Here is a 13,266-nt window from a genome sequence, read left to right on the forward strand (position 1 = left end):
TTTGATTATTATTAAAATTTAGATAGGGCTTTTGAATATTTAAACATACTAATGTAAGAACCTTATTATATTTGAAACTAGAGTTCTTATCTAATAATAGACACTGGATGATTATCCCTAGATAAATTAAGTGATTTTGAGAACATGTATTACACAATGCATAAGTCACACCTTTATGGTTAACTGACCTCTTAGAAATAAATGTTTTGTTTTCCTTTTTGTCTATGTAACTTGGATATCTATGTTTTCTCCTTATGTTGACCTATAGTTATATGTTATTCTTTTCATGATGGTTCTTTCTCTATGAGTAGTTAGCTGACCAATTAGGATTTACACCAAAGGTTGTCTTTGTGATTCCTTTATGGTGTTTCTCTATTCTAGATAATATGACGAGCTTGTGTTTCAATTTGAAAATTGTATTTATAAATTTTTCTATGTGGTGCATTTATGTCACTTGGGTTGGGAGAACCAACTTATTTTTAGGTTTCTTGTTAACGAACTGAGTTTGATCATTATGGGTGTTGTGGTATGGGACACAACTATGTTTTATGTGCTTAGGAGAGGTTGTCTAGATACATGTCTTTGGGAGTGGCTTGTGGTAGGGGTCTAGGACCCAAAGCGGTCAATACCAGGGTAACCTATTGTAGGTTATGTAACAAGTGATAATCTAGTAATTAATATTTTGCGAAACACACTAACAAGATAAGTTAGAGATATTGGCTCACCCATGCCTTAAGTGCTTGTATAGACTAAGGATGGGAATGGAATGACAATATGACTAGTTTGCTTCATCTTCTTCTAAGGGTTTTCTGGTTCCACATGTATCACGTTGAGGGTTAGGGGTTCAAAGTAACCAAACTAGGGTAACTCAAAGCTTGAGGGTTCAGGGTCTATTGAGAGATCAGTCTAGGATAACTCAAGTAGATTGACCATGTGATGACACTTCCTATAATGTAGTCTAAGTCTCCTCTATAGACTTTGTTTGTACCTCTAGTGGTAAACTTATTGCTAGGATTAGTTATTATTGGATTTAATTATTGATAAATGTATTTATCATTTTAGATGTATTTAATGTCAATGTTTACCTTCATTGATGGTGATTGGTGATTCATGGATGATGTATTTTTGACATGTGGTTCTTGACTTGAGGTGGATATCTTTCATTGACTTTATCTTATGATTTTGGTGATTTCATCTATTCTTGGTATATATATGATGTTTTGTTATGTGGTGTTGGTATTGGATTGAGTGTTCTTTCTTTCGGAGTATCTTATCTTCTCAAGTAGTATGTGTTACCTTTAAGGTAGTTTTGGTTATTAGGTATTCCTTGCCTAGGAATGTTTCATGATTGATTAGTCATATGTGGATCATTCATTGTCTTCCCTGCATGGTGGGAGTGGAAGCCTAACTAGGTAACCATGTAGTCAAGAGGTAGTGCCTTCTTATCATTTAAATCCCCCTCACATCACCAATTATTGGATGTTCATTATACGAGATGTACCTTTATCATTCTTATTTCTTATCCCAGAGACTTCTTTTTAGTTGATGTATATATATGTTATCATGTATTCTAATGTATTTTATCTATTCTCACATACCCTACAACATGTGTAGTGGATGTTAGTTATTGGATGTACTTTCATTTTTATTAATTATACTTATGCATTTTCTTATGTGATTATGTACCTGTTACTTCTTTATGATCATCAGACATTGTACTTATGACTTAAAATAATTAATATCAACCTCTTAACGTGACTCAATGTGAAGGAACCCATGGGAAATGGAATTTGTAGCTGTAATTTTCTTATGTGTACTTGTGGTGTATATTTTATTGCTTTCACATTATTATCTTGACGTTGTTTAAACTTTTTTTTAAAAATAGTTCAGTAAATATTGTTACATGTTAGGTTTATTTCTGTTGGGTTCCTGAGTTGGGCGTTACATATGGTGTAAGTGCACCAAGATGGTGTACAAAAAAGTGGACACCCTCCCCACCCCCCCCCCCACCCACAAAAAAAAAGAAGAAGTAAAATTTTCAATAATCCAATCGGGTTATTGAAAACTCAATCAAGTTATTTAAAAGTGAAATGTCAGCCAGCCTTGGTGTGCAAGCCTGGCCATTATACTTTTAAAAACCTGATTCGGGTTATTAAATAATATAATTCAAAAAACCCAATTGAGTTTTGTAAAACTTGATCGGGTTTTGTAAAACTCGATCGAGTTTTTTGAATTATCTAAGTTAATAACCTGATCGAGTTTTACAAAACCTAATAAGGTTTTGTAAAGTATAAATTTTGACTGATTTTTGATACCCTCAAATGGCAGGAGCAAAGTGCATTGTGGAGGAGAACACCAAAATCCAGTCGAGTTTAGCATAAAAAATAAGTTTTCATTGCATTTCCATCCATAGCGCCCCACAAACAAGGTAAGTCTTCATTCTAGTCATCCTTTATGTATTTTTTAATCAAATTTTGCAATGTGGTTTTGTAATTTATAAGTTTTGTAATTGTTTTTTTATTTTTTATTTATATAAATCAATCAAGGAATCAAAGAAAATGAGGGAGAGATGAAAGATCACCTCCTACATAATCAAACCATCCACACAATGTTCCCATTCAACAACCACCACCTCCTATAAACCCTCCATGCATACAATTACATCATTTAACTACTACACAAGAGGACCTCATAAACCACCTCTCACAAAATAGTGCTAACATTACCCAAGTGGTCAATAGGTTGTGGTCATTTACACTTTCTCACCACTCAACCCTAGTGAATACACTTGAACAAATGGCCCAAAATGCAATTGAGGTGTCTAGGGAGGTTACGAAATGGGGAACATGGAGGGATAGGTATCGTGCATTTTATGCCAATGGGTTATCATATCAACAAGTGAAAGATAAAGACATAAAGAAAGGTACTATATGTTCTCTTTTCATCGATCCTATATCTGACAACTCCCTATTACAAACAACCAAAACTTTTCCTATTAATTGGTGCACTCATGCTAGTATGAGATCATGTTTTTGGGATAGGTGGCATATGGTATTTGACCTACCACCATGCAATAATTATGAGGTGCCTCTATATTTTTTGAGAAAGCTATATTGTGAGTTCATCCTTGGCGAGAAGCCAAATTACTTTGACATTTGTTAGTTCTAGGGTAGAGGGAGAGGCTCTGCATAGGATAGACTTGTGGCTCATAGGGTGGTACCACAACATGAGAGGAGACATACACCATGAAAACCCATGCTTCATGTTGTGCTCCCATCAATTGTAAAGGAGTCTATTGATTTACATACTCTTCTTGTAGCTGCATCATTGGCAGATGTTATCATTCAACATGGCTCATAATTAGGTGGTTTTCCTTCACCTATGGCACCTCAACCATCATCAAATGCACCTTTAGGGTCATCACATCATGCGACAGCTCCATCATCATCAACTATGGTACCAAGTTCATCATAGCATGTGATAGCTCCATCATCATCACCTATGACACCTCGATCATCACAACCTATGGCAACTCCATTAGCATCACCTACACCACCAATGTCATCTTTGCTTGTGTCACCTGCACCACTAGTGTCATCTCCACTTGTATCACTTGCACCACTACTATCATCCTCACTTGTTCCACCTGCATTGTCATCACAATCTTCGGGGCCCTATCAACATTTTTGTTTTAGTTGTCAACACATGTGTGATGGGGTAGATATGGAGGAATCTTAGGATGGAGTGTCATCTTATCCATGTGTACATTGTGGGCATACTTGTTATTCATACGGAGGTGGGGATTTCACACTCACAGATGATTTGATGGTGATGGTCTTCAGTGGACAGGGGACACAGGTTTGTTTGTTTGAGTTTTGAGATGATATTATTTAATCACCTATATATCGTAAAAGTAAAAAAAAAAATCATAGACCACTCTAAATTAATATGTGAACAATATGCAATGTAGGGTGCAACAAGCAGTACGAGAATACTATAGAGTACTCATTCTTCTAGAAGTGTGAGGCTAGGAGCAAGAACACCTGAGGTAAAGTTTTTTAAATATTCTTAAAAGTACAATAATGCATTGGCTTTAAAATATTGTTTCTTAATTGATATGACACTAACAACCCACATATAGATCCTCTTCCATCTCCTATCATCATTGAAACCCTCCCATTCATCAAATCCATCCAATTCCCATCCACATCTCTTGCTCCTAGCATTACCCAAACCCCATATAATGAACCTCATGAGTTTTGACATGATATTATCTAATCACCTAAATATTGTAAAAGTAAAAGTATTTTTAATTTAATAGAGCACTTTAGATTGATATGTTCAAACAATATGCAATGCAGGGTGCAACAAGTTGTACAAGAACACCACATAGTAGTCATTCTGCTAGAGGTGCGAGGCTAGGAGCAAGAAAACCCCAAGGTAAAGTTTTAAAAAAATTCTTAAAAGTACAATAATACATTGGATTTGAAATATTTGTTTCTTAATTGGTATTCTTAAAAGTACAATAATACCTTTCCATCTCCTACCATTATTGAAACTCTCCCAATTTCATCAATCCATCCAATTCCCATCTACATATCTTGCTCCTAGCATATACAAACTCCATCTAATGAACCTCATGAGTTCATCCTTCATATACCCATCTACATCGAAGAACCTCCATATCACATAGGGTTTCTTGTATGTGTGTGGAGATCATGAATCTCCACTTTTATTTCTTGACAAGGTGCCAGAAGCTCATTCACATCTCTCTTTTCCTTCTCGATCTCTTTGTTTTCAATTTCTAGGCCTTGTATTATCCTTCCAATATCATCCTAGTTCACTAGATTAATAGAAAAATTGAAAGTAATCTATTTTAACCAAGTATTAAATTGATAACTTAGTACCTGGTTCAACTAGGTCAAATGCATACTCAAAATCTATTGATGCTTCGACTTGGTTGAGTTGTAGTGTTGTAGGAAGTTGATATGAATCAATTGGATGCAAAGGTCTAAAAGACCATCAGTTAACCCACTCTTTTGATTCACATTCATCCCATAAATGATGCATACATAAAAAGCAAAAGCATGCAAGCTTTCTAGTATGAATAGCTAGTGATGTTGTATTTGAACTTTGAAATGAATGCATCTCACTTGATCCTATAAGTGTACAATAGTCTTGCAAATTTTTAATGTTAGGTTCATGTATCAACCAAAAATATCTAGAAACCATAGACTTACTTGTATTACCTAGTCCCATCATAGAATTGCACCATTGGACAATTGTTTCAACATTTTCTAATATTATTCCACCTTGGTACTTTAATTCCTCTCTACTAAGGGCTCTTTTCACAAATGCTTCAACACCATCATGCTCTCCCTTTCCATGTCCCACATTAATGGAATTCCAAAAATGTTGCACTCCACTTGACGCATGCATCCTACTCAACCAATAGAACATCCTTGCATTCTTGAATTGTGCAGTGCAATTTTCTGACCATATAATGTGTTGATTGTATCATTCATCTTTTTCCATCAAATTGTCATAGAAAACTCTAAAACATCCTTGCACAAACTCTAATGAATGAGTTCAATCATCATTGATATAGAAGTGATACTCTCTTAATACTTTTCTATCATCCTCTGTGCTATCATGTGCATGAATAAATGTTGTGTACAAAAATTGACACTTGTATAGAGTTGTAATACATTGGTTGCACTTCATTTTGAGGTTTTAGTGTATAGTTTTCAGTGAAGTTAACAACCAATTCAATTGTACCCAATGGAAAAGTGTTGTTACACAAGTTGAATTGCTCATCTAACCATATAGCTCTATGTGTATGACCTATGTAGTCATAAACTATTTTCTCTTGAAACAATTTCATATAATCAGCTACACATACATCACTTTTCACTAATTCACACCTCTTTAATAATTTTCCATCTTTGACACCATATATAACTGACTTGTACTTTCCAAGAGAAACTAGTGTCTTACCAATTTGATGTGTGCTATCTAGATGTAGGCATCTATGCAACTTTTGCAAACCACCACATTGAGGGCAAAAACCTTTCAAACACATGGTCTTATAATAAATGCACCCATCATCTCATTTACATAGTACACTTGCAAGAAATTCTCTTGGTGACTTAGGAGGTAATTATAGACCACATTCCTCCAAACATCATAATGCATAGAAAACTCAACATGAACCCTACAACAACATGTAGTGCGTGTATGATTTATCTTAACATAGAATGGTTTTGTCATCTCAAAAAAAACTTTGGCTTATTTTAATTTGAGGAAATATTTGAAGAAACATTTCATAAAATTGTGTTTGAGTCATATCCAAAAAATGTTTTGCATGTGGCTCACAGTTTTTTTTTCCAATTTATCTTTTCACAACATCTTTTTGATTTGGTGAAGCCCTTGTGTTGTCATTCCAAAAGTTTTCTATTAATGCTCTTAGTGCATCAACAATAACTTTATCCTTACATGGGAGTCTACCTTGGAATGCCCAAAAAGAAGTCTCATTAGAATTATCAATTTTCTCTCGCCTCACTAAGGCTTTGAGTAAGGTTGTTCTACTTATCCTTAATGATTTGCTTGTTTTTCTTACCATATGAGTTTTTCCATTTCCTTTCCCATTATGGTTGATGTGAGGACCCATCGACTTGTATTAGCATCTTTTGTATGTGCTTTTGAACCAATGGATTTGTATGCATCAAAGAGATTTCTAATCATGCTTCTTTCACTACTGTTTTCAAATGTTCTTAACCCCAAAATTCTCATTATCTCTCTAAATTTCAGATTTTTAACCATTTCAACAGCAAGTTGGCATCTTCCACTTTGATTTAAATTTTCAAAATAGTTATTCCAAATCTTTTGAATAATTCTCCTACAGTTTCATTCTGACATTTTATTATGTATTGGCTTCAAAATATTTTCACCAATGTCAATTACTTTGGTTTTCTATGAATTATTCTAGGAGATTTTGATGTACATGCATGCTCTATATTTTCATTACTTACATCATGTGCATTAATCATTTCAACTTGAGATGTTGCATTAGGGGCATCAAGTGACATAAGTGTATTTGTCATAATCATTTCAATTGTGGTATGTTGAACATTTTCGTTTGTCAAATTAGGTGTGTTTTCGACATCAATATCAATAGGTAGATTTTCATCACTTACATTGGAGGCATTTGATGATGTACCTTCACGTAATATCCTCATATGCTCCCTTGTTTTTGCCTTTGTTGCCTCTCATTTTTTGATCATTCCTCTCTTGTTCTTTCCCATGATTGTAGATGGAAATTACCCTACAAACAATAACATGAATAAAATACTAACATAAAATAAGATGTTGGCACATGAAAAATATAAAATTTAACATTTCCAAGCACAAAAAACCTTACACTTGCATACCTGGTATACAAATACATGTGAAACAATAGTAGAATATGGTCCAAACCGCAATAAACAACATAACAATCGTTGACATGCTATTTTATTTATAGTTTTAAATAACCTGATCAGGTTTTATATAACCCAGTTGGGTTATTGAGTTCTAACTGCATTATCCATATGGACAAATAACTTGATCAAGTTCTATTTTACTACTACACAAAGGTAGATTGAAGGAGGGAGAGAGTGATGGAGAGAATGAGAGAGGGTGAGGGTAGGATAAAGAGATAGAAGGGGATACAAAGAAGGAGAGTGAATAAGAGAGATGGAAAGTGAATGGGGGTGAGAGAGAGAAAAGAGGATAGGAGAAAGAGAGAGATAGGGGATGTGTGTGTGTGTGTGTGTGTGTGTGTGTGTGTGTGTGAGAGAGAGAGAGAGAGAGAGAGAGAGAGAGAGAGAGAGAGAGAAGGGGATAGGACAAATAGAGGGATATAAGACAAAGAGAGAATGAGAGAGAGGGGATGGGATGGAGAGAAGAATTAGATGATATCATAGAAAGAGTGAAAGAGATAAGGGGATAGGAGAAAGAGAGAGGGGGAGAGGGGAGAGAGAGAGAGAGAGAGAGAGAGAGAGAGAGAGAGAGAGAGAGAGAGAGAGAGAGAGAGATTATGGATATGATATAGAAAGAGTGAGAGAGAGGTGGTGAGAATCAGTGAGAGAGAAAGGGATGGGAGAAAGAGAGGGAGGGGATATGAGAGAGAGATTAGGGGATATGATAGAAATTGTGTGTGTGTGTGTGTGTGTGTGTGTGTGTGTGTGTGTGTGAGAGAGAGAGAGAGAGAGAGAGAGAGAGAGATTAGGGATATGATAGAAAGAGTGAGAGCGAGATAGAGATAATGAGAGACAAGGGGATATGAGAAAGAGAGAGAGGGGGGATATGAGAGAGAGATTAAGGGATATGATAGAGAGAGATTATGGGATGAGAGAGAGAGAGAGAGAGAGAGAGAGAGAGAGATTAGGGGAGATTAGGGGATATGATAGAAAGAGTGAGAGAGAAGGGGATATGAGAAAGAGAGAGAGAGAGAGAGAGGGGATATGAGAAAGAGAGAGAGAGAGAGGGGATATGAGAGAGATTATGGGAGATTAGAGGATATGATAGAAAGAGTATGGGAGAGAGAGAGAGAGAGAGAGAGAGAGAGAGAGAGAGAGAGAGGGGGGGGGGGAGAGATATTTGGGGAAAGGAGAGAGAGAGAGAGAGAGAGAGAGAGAGAGAGAGAGAGAGAGAGAGAGAGGAGGGAGGGAGGGAGGATAAGAGAGAGAGAGAGAGAGAGGATAGAGAGAGATTAGGGGATATAGAGTGAGAGAGAGAAGGGGATAGTAGAAAGAGAGATGGGGATATGATAAAGATAAAAAATGAGAGAGAGGGAGTGATGAAGAGAGAGAGAGGATAGGATGGAGACAAGGATTGGGGGATATGATAGACACTTTTCTAGTATAATACATATGTTGATCTCTCTCTCTCTCTCTCTCTCTCAATCTAGCCTTGTGAAGTATTCCCTCAATCTAACCTTGTGTAGTAGTAATAAAAAACCTGATCAGGTTTTGTAGAACTTGATTGGGTTCTAAATGCATTTTTTATTTGCATAACCCAATTAGGCTATTTGAATCCAACACACCCAATTGGGTTATGGCTTGGTGATAGCCTAGGAAAATGAGCTAGAGGCTTGGGAAATTATTTTTCCTCCATTTTTTTTCTTTAGAAGTTTTTCATCTTCTAAGATAAATTATCATCTTTGTCTTCATTAGGTATGCTAATGGTGAAATGGGTATATCTAAAATCACCACCATAATCTTGCACATCTTCTTAGCTTTCTAACCATATAATTTTTTCTTATTTTGGACAACATTAACATTGTAAACTTTAATTACTTTTACCAATGCCTTGACATTCCTCATAGACACATGTCTACCATTTTCTTAATAAATTTTGATATACTTAAACAAATTCACAATTAATTACATATTATTGTTCTTCACTTAATTATATACACATTTAAAAAAAGAAGTTTCAATTTTCAATTATTTTGATGCAAGTTATGCTCACCACATGAACATGCACCAAAATTTCAAGATGTAGTCTATTCAATAATTCATGACAAAAAAAATACTCATCATAAAATTACAAAAAAATACACAACTTCTAGATATGACTCTTAACTATCATTCTATTGAAGGGGTGTGCAAAATACTAAATATAACTATATCTTTTGCACTGCACATGAAAAAAACTATGTTATGTTATCTAAAAAAATTAGGAACTATTTTTCATGTGCGCATGGTTTGATCCACCTAATCTTATCCATCTTGTAAAAACTCCAGTATTTTAGAAAGTAGCTTCAAAGTAATACAATTTATATGTTTTACACATCTTGTCATTTTTAGCGGATGATCCTTAAATATCTCAACCAAGTTTAGGTTTACCTAATTTCAGAAAAAAGGTGTCCACTTATACCCCCCTTTTTGTACACCATCTTGGTGCACTCACCGTATGATGTAGGTTGCCAATAGAAAGGATGACAAAGATGCAAAAGACGATTGTAAGGAGCTCTTCTAGTTCCTCATGAAATATTGGGTGACGATGATGCTTACTAGTGAGTGGAAAAGAAAAAAGAACTATGGTTGTGCCTTCTCTTTGATTTTTGCATTTTGGCTTGCTTTGACCTTTATGGCCATGTTTTAGTTTACTTAGTTTCCTTTGGAATAGTAATTTCATTTCTAATGGTTATGACCCTAAGTGGCATTTGTTACAAACTTATTTTATTTCTATTTTTGATACTATGTCAGAGTCTGATACTTTTTTGATTGATGTTATTATGGGTTATATTGCTATTCTACTTATTATGCTCTACTCTAATAATAATTTAGTCTTCTTTGTGTGGAAAGGTTTGGCTTTCTTCCTTTTTGTGGCTTTTGATAGTGGTGCCAAGGTGTCTATTTTAATTTCTTTTTAGGTGGTTAAAATTTTGATTATGTATTACTATTGATATTTTTATTGTACTGATTATATTGATCAACCTGGGGGGTAGTTTGTAAAGGGACAACACCCTTGTTTTTCTACATTACTTTGTCAAAAACATGTTACATAAAGGTATTCTAATCCAAACAAAATTCTTCATTGATTTTTCAAGTGATATTTTGATGTGGAGATAATCTAACTTGTAAAGAATAATAAATATGATCATGTTACAGTGAAGGGTTAATTTCATCTCTTTTATTAAATTACCTTTACTCCCTTCTTAAGATTTCCCTTTATACACTTGCATTTCCATTTAATAATTAATTAGTAATTATTAAATGTCATTTACATCTTAGGGTTTCCCTTTTAGGTTTTTTGATCTCCTTCTATAAGGATTGATCTTTTGTAAATATCTATCATCTTTTTCAATCTGATAATATAATTTTCATATTCTCAGAGCCAAACCCTTGTCTCTTCTTTATCTTTTCTTCTCTGTGATAGGTTCTTTTATGCATGTGTTTTTTAGATTTTGTTGATCTATATTGCTCAAATCTTTCATGGTATTAGAGCCAGACCTATTGTAGTTTGTTCTTATTTGGAGAAAAAGAAGAACGAGGGTTTGACATAACATATCTTACTGTTTTCAGGTATTTTTTGTAAAAATAAGGGGGGTTTTGATTTTCAGAGCACTTTAAGGCCAAGTAGACCTCACGATTGGATTCTAAAGACATCAAAATCCCCATTTACATATAAAATTTGTCACTTTTGGACAATGATGACTGGGGAGGCGATTTTTTTTGCATACCAAGGTCGTACGACCTCTACATGCAAATTGAGACAAAAAAAAAAAAATCATTTAAAAAAAAAGTGACATGTTTTAAAAGAAATATGTCATTGGAGAGCCACCGCAACATTGCTTCCCCACTACTGTGACACCACTTCCCCAACACCGATGCTCAGCCTTGCGTTGTTGCTCCACCTAGGCCACCACTCTGTCACACTTCACTCCAATGCTCTGCTTTGCCCGACATTGCCACCATTCCACCACCAACAAGCCACTCACCTCCCTCCACTAGCCTATGATCATATGGAAAGGTCAGGGGCTTAACGTTTAGCCCCTAGGTAATTTTTGGACTCAAATTTATTTATTTTTTGTAAATAAAGGGCACCTGTCAATTTTTTCGCTCTAACTTGAGCATATAGAGGTATTTTTTAGATCCGAAAGAAGCACCAGAAAGCTAATTCAGAGATGAACATGACGGTGAAGGTATTATTTGCATTTTTTTCATTTTGGTACCTTTTTCTACTCAAAGTCAAATGATGTTTTCTATCTTCCAAGGGGCATGGCTTGCTTGTTTTAGCTCCATTTTTTGATCCAAAAGAAGCATTAGAAAGCTCTTCTTGAGTGCTATCCAAATTCTTTGTTATTTTCATCAGTATTTCTTAAAGGTACATGTGATCCTCAAACTAAAGCCTTTTTTTGCTCTTTTCTTGTATACACATTCCTTCTAGTAGTTGGGGTTCAATTTTTTGCACTGTGGAGGGTGTTTTGTCTTATTGTTTCTATTATTTACATTAGTAAACCTAAATTAAAAAAAAAATCCAACACCTTCTAAAAATAATGGTTGAGACCTCTTCTTGTCTAGAACTTCTAACCCCTCGTAACTATCACACATGGAAGACCTTGATGACACAACTTCTCCGATCAAAAGGGTTGTGGTCTTATTTAGACGTAGTGCAACAAATTTTATAGAGGCCTTTTAAGGTCATGCAACACAACAACAAAATGGATGAGGCAATGGGGTTGATTTCTTTACAAGTATCTGATAGTCTATAGTTTCATCTTGATGGGTGCAATACCTCTCTATCTATATGGACTAAGCTTGATGATTTGTTTGGTACTGTGAATGAGTTCAGGGAACTTTAGATTGAGGTAGAGCTTACCTCTCTTGCACTAGATTCTTTTCCTTTCATTGAGGACTTGTTGATGAAGTTTAAACAACATAGATCTTTATTGTAGGGTTATGGGAAAATCAAGACTGACACTAATTGCATTTAGCTAATTCTTTCTAAGCTTTGTGGAAATTTTTAGATTTTTTCTTCTACCTTCTATTCTACCAAAAATGCTTTGGGTATTAGATTTACCATGCCATCCTTTGAGGTTTTTTGTGATTGTTTGACTTGAGAACAAGCTAAGCTCTCTCAATTGGGTTCTCTCATAGGCTCACAAACTTATGCATTGGTAGCTTGACCATCTTCTAGGACGAAGGAGGAGAAATAAAAGTCACATCCTATAGAGTCTCAGATTGATTCTAGCCCTTACATCAGATCATACCCACCTCCTCCTAAGGGAGACAAACGACAGCCAAAAAGACTGAAGTGTGCTTATTGTAATAAGCCCAATCATGATGAGTCACATTGCTATAAGAAGAAGTTAGATGTCTATACCAAATAGGTTTTAGATTTGACAGCTCTCCTTTAGAAGAGCAACATTGATAGTCCTTCTACTTCTCACATGTCTTCTTCTTCATCATCATTTTAGTTAGATGGTAAAGATATAAGAAAGGGTCATGCACTACGTGCAATTACTACTCCACAGTATTCTAGATGGTTACTAGATTCAGTTGCTTCACACCATATGGCACCTTCTTAAGATTTGTTCTCTTATTTTGAGGCTTCTCCTACTCCACACATTTTGATGGGGAATAGTTCATTGTTATGACTATACATGGGAAGTTCTATTTGCATTGACGATGGTACATTTCATGATGTACTATGTGTTCCACCTTTGTCCTCTAACCTTCTTTCTATTTATCAGATTACACACAATGGGACAAGGAA

The sequence above is a fragment of the Cupressus sempervirens genome, chromosome 3 (genome assembly GCF_028749045.1).
Source record: "Cupressus sempervirens isolate cs-2001-9-10 chromosome 3, ASM2874904v1, whole genome shotgun sequence".
NCBI classification, from domain to species: domain Eukaryota; kingdom Viridiplantae; phylum Streptophyta; class Pinopsida; order Cupressales; family Cupressaceae; genus Cupressus; species Cupressus sempervirens.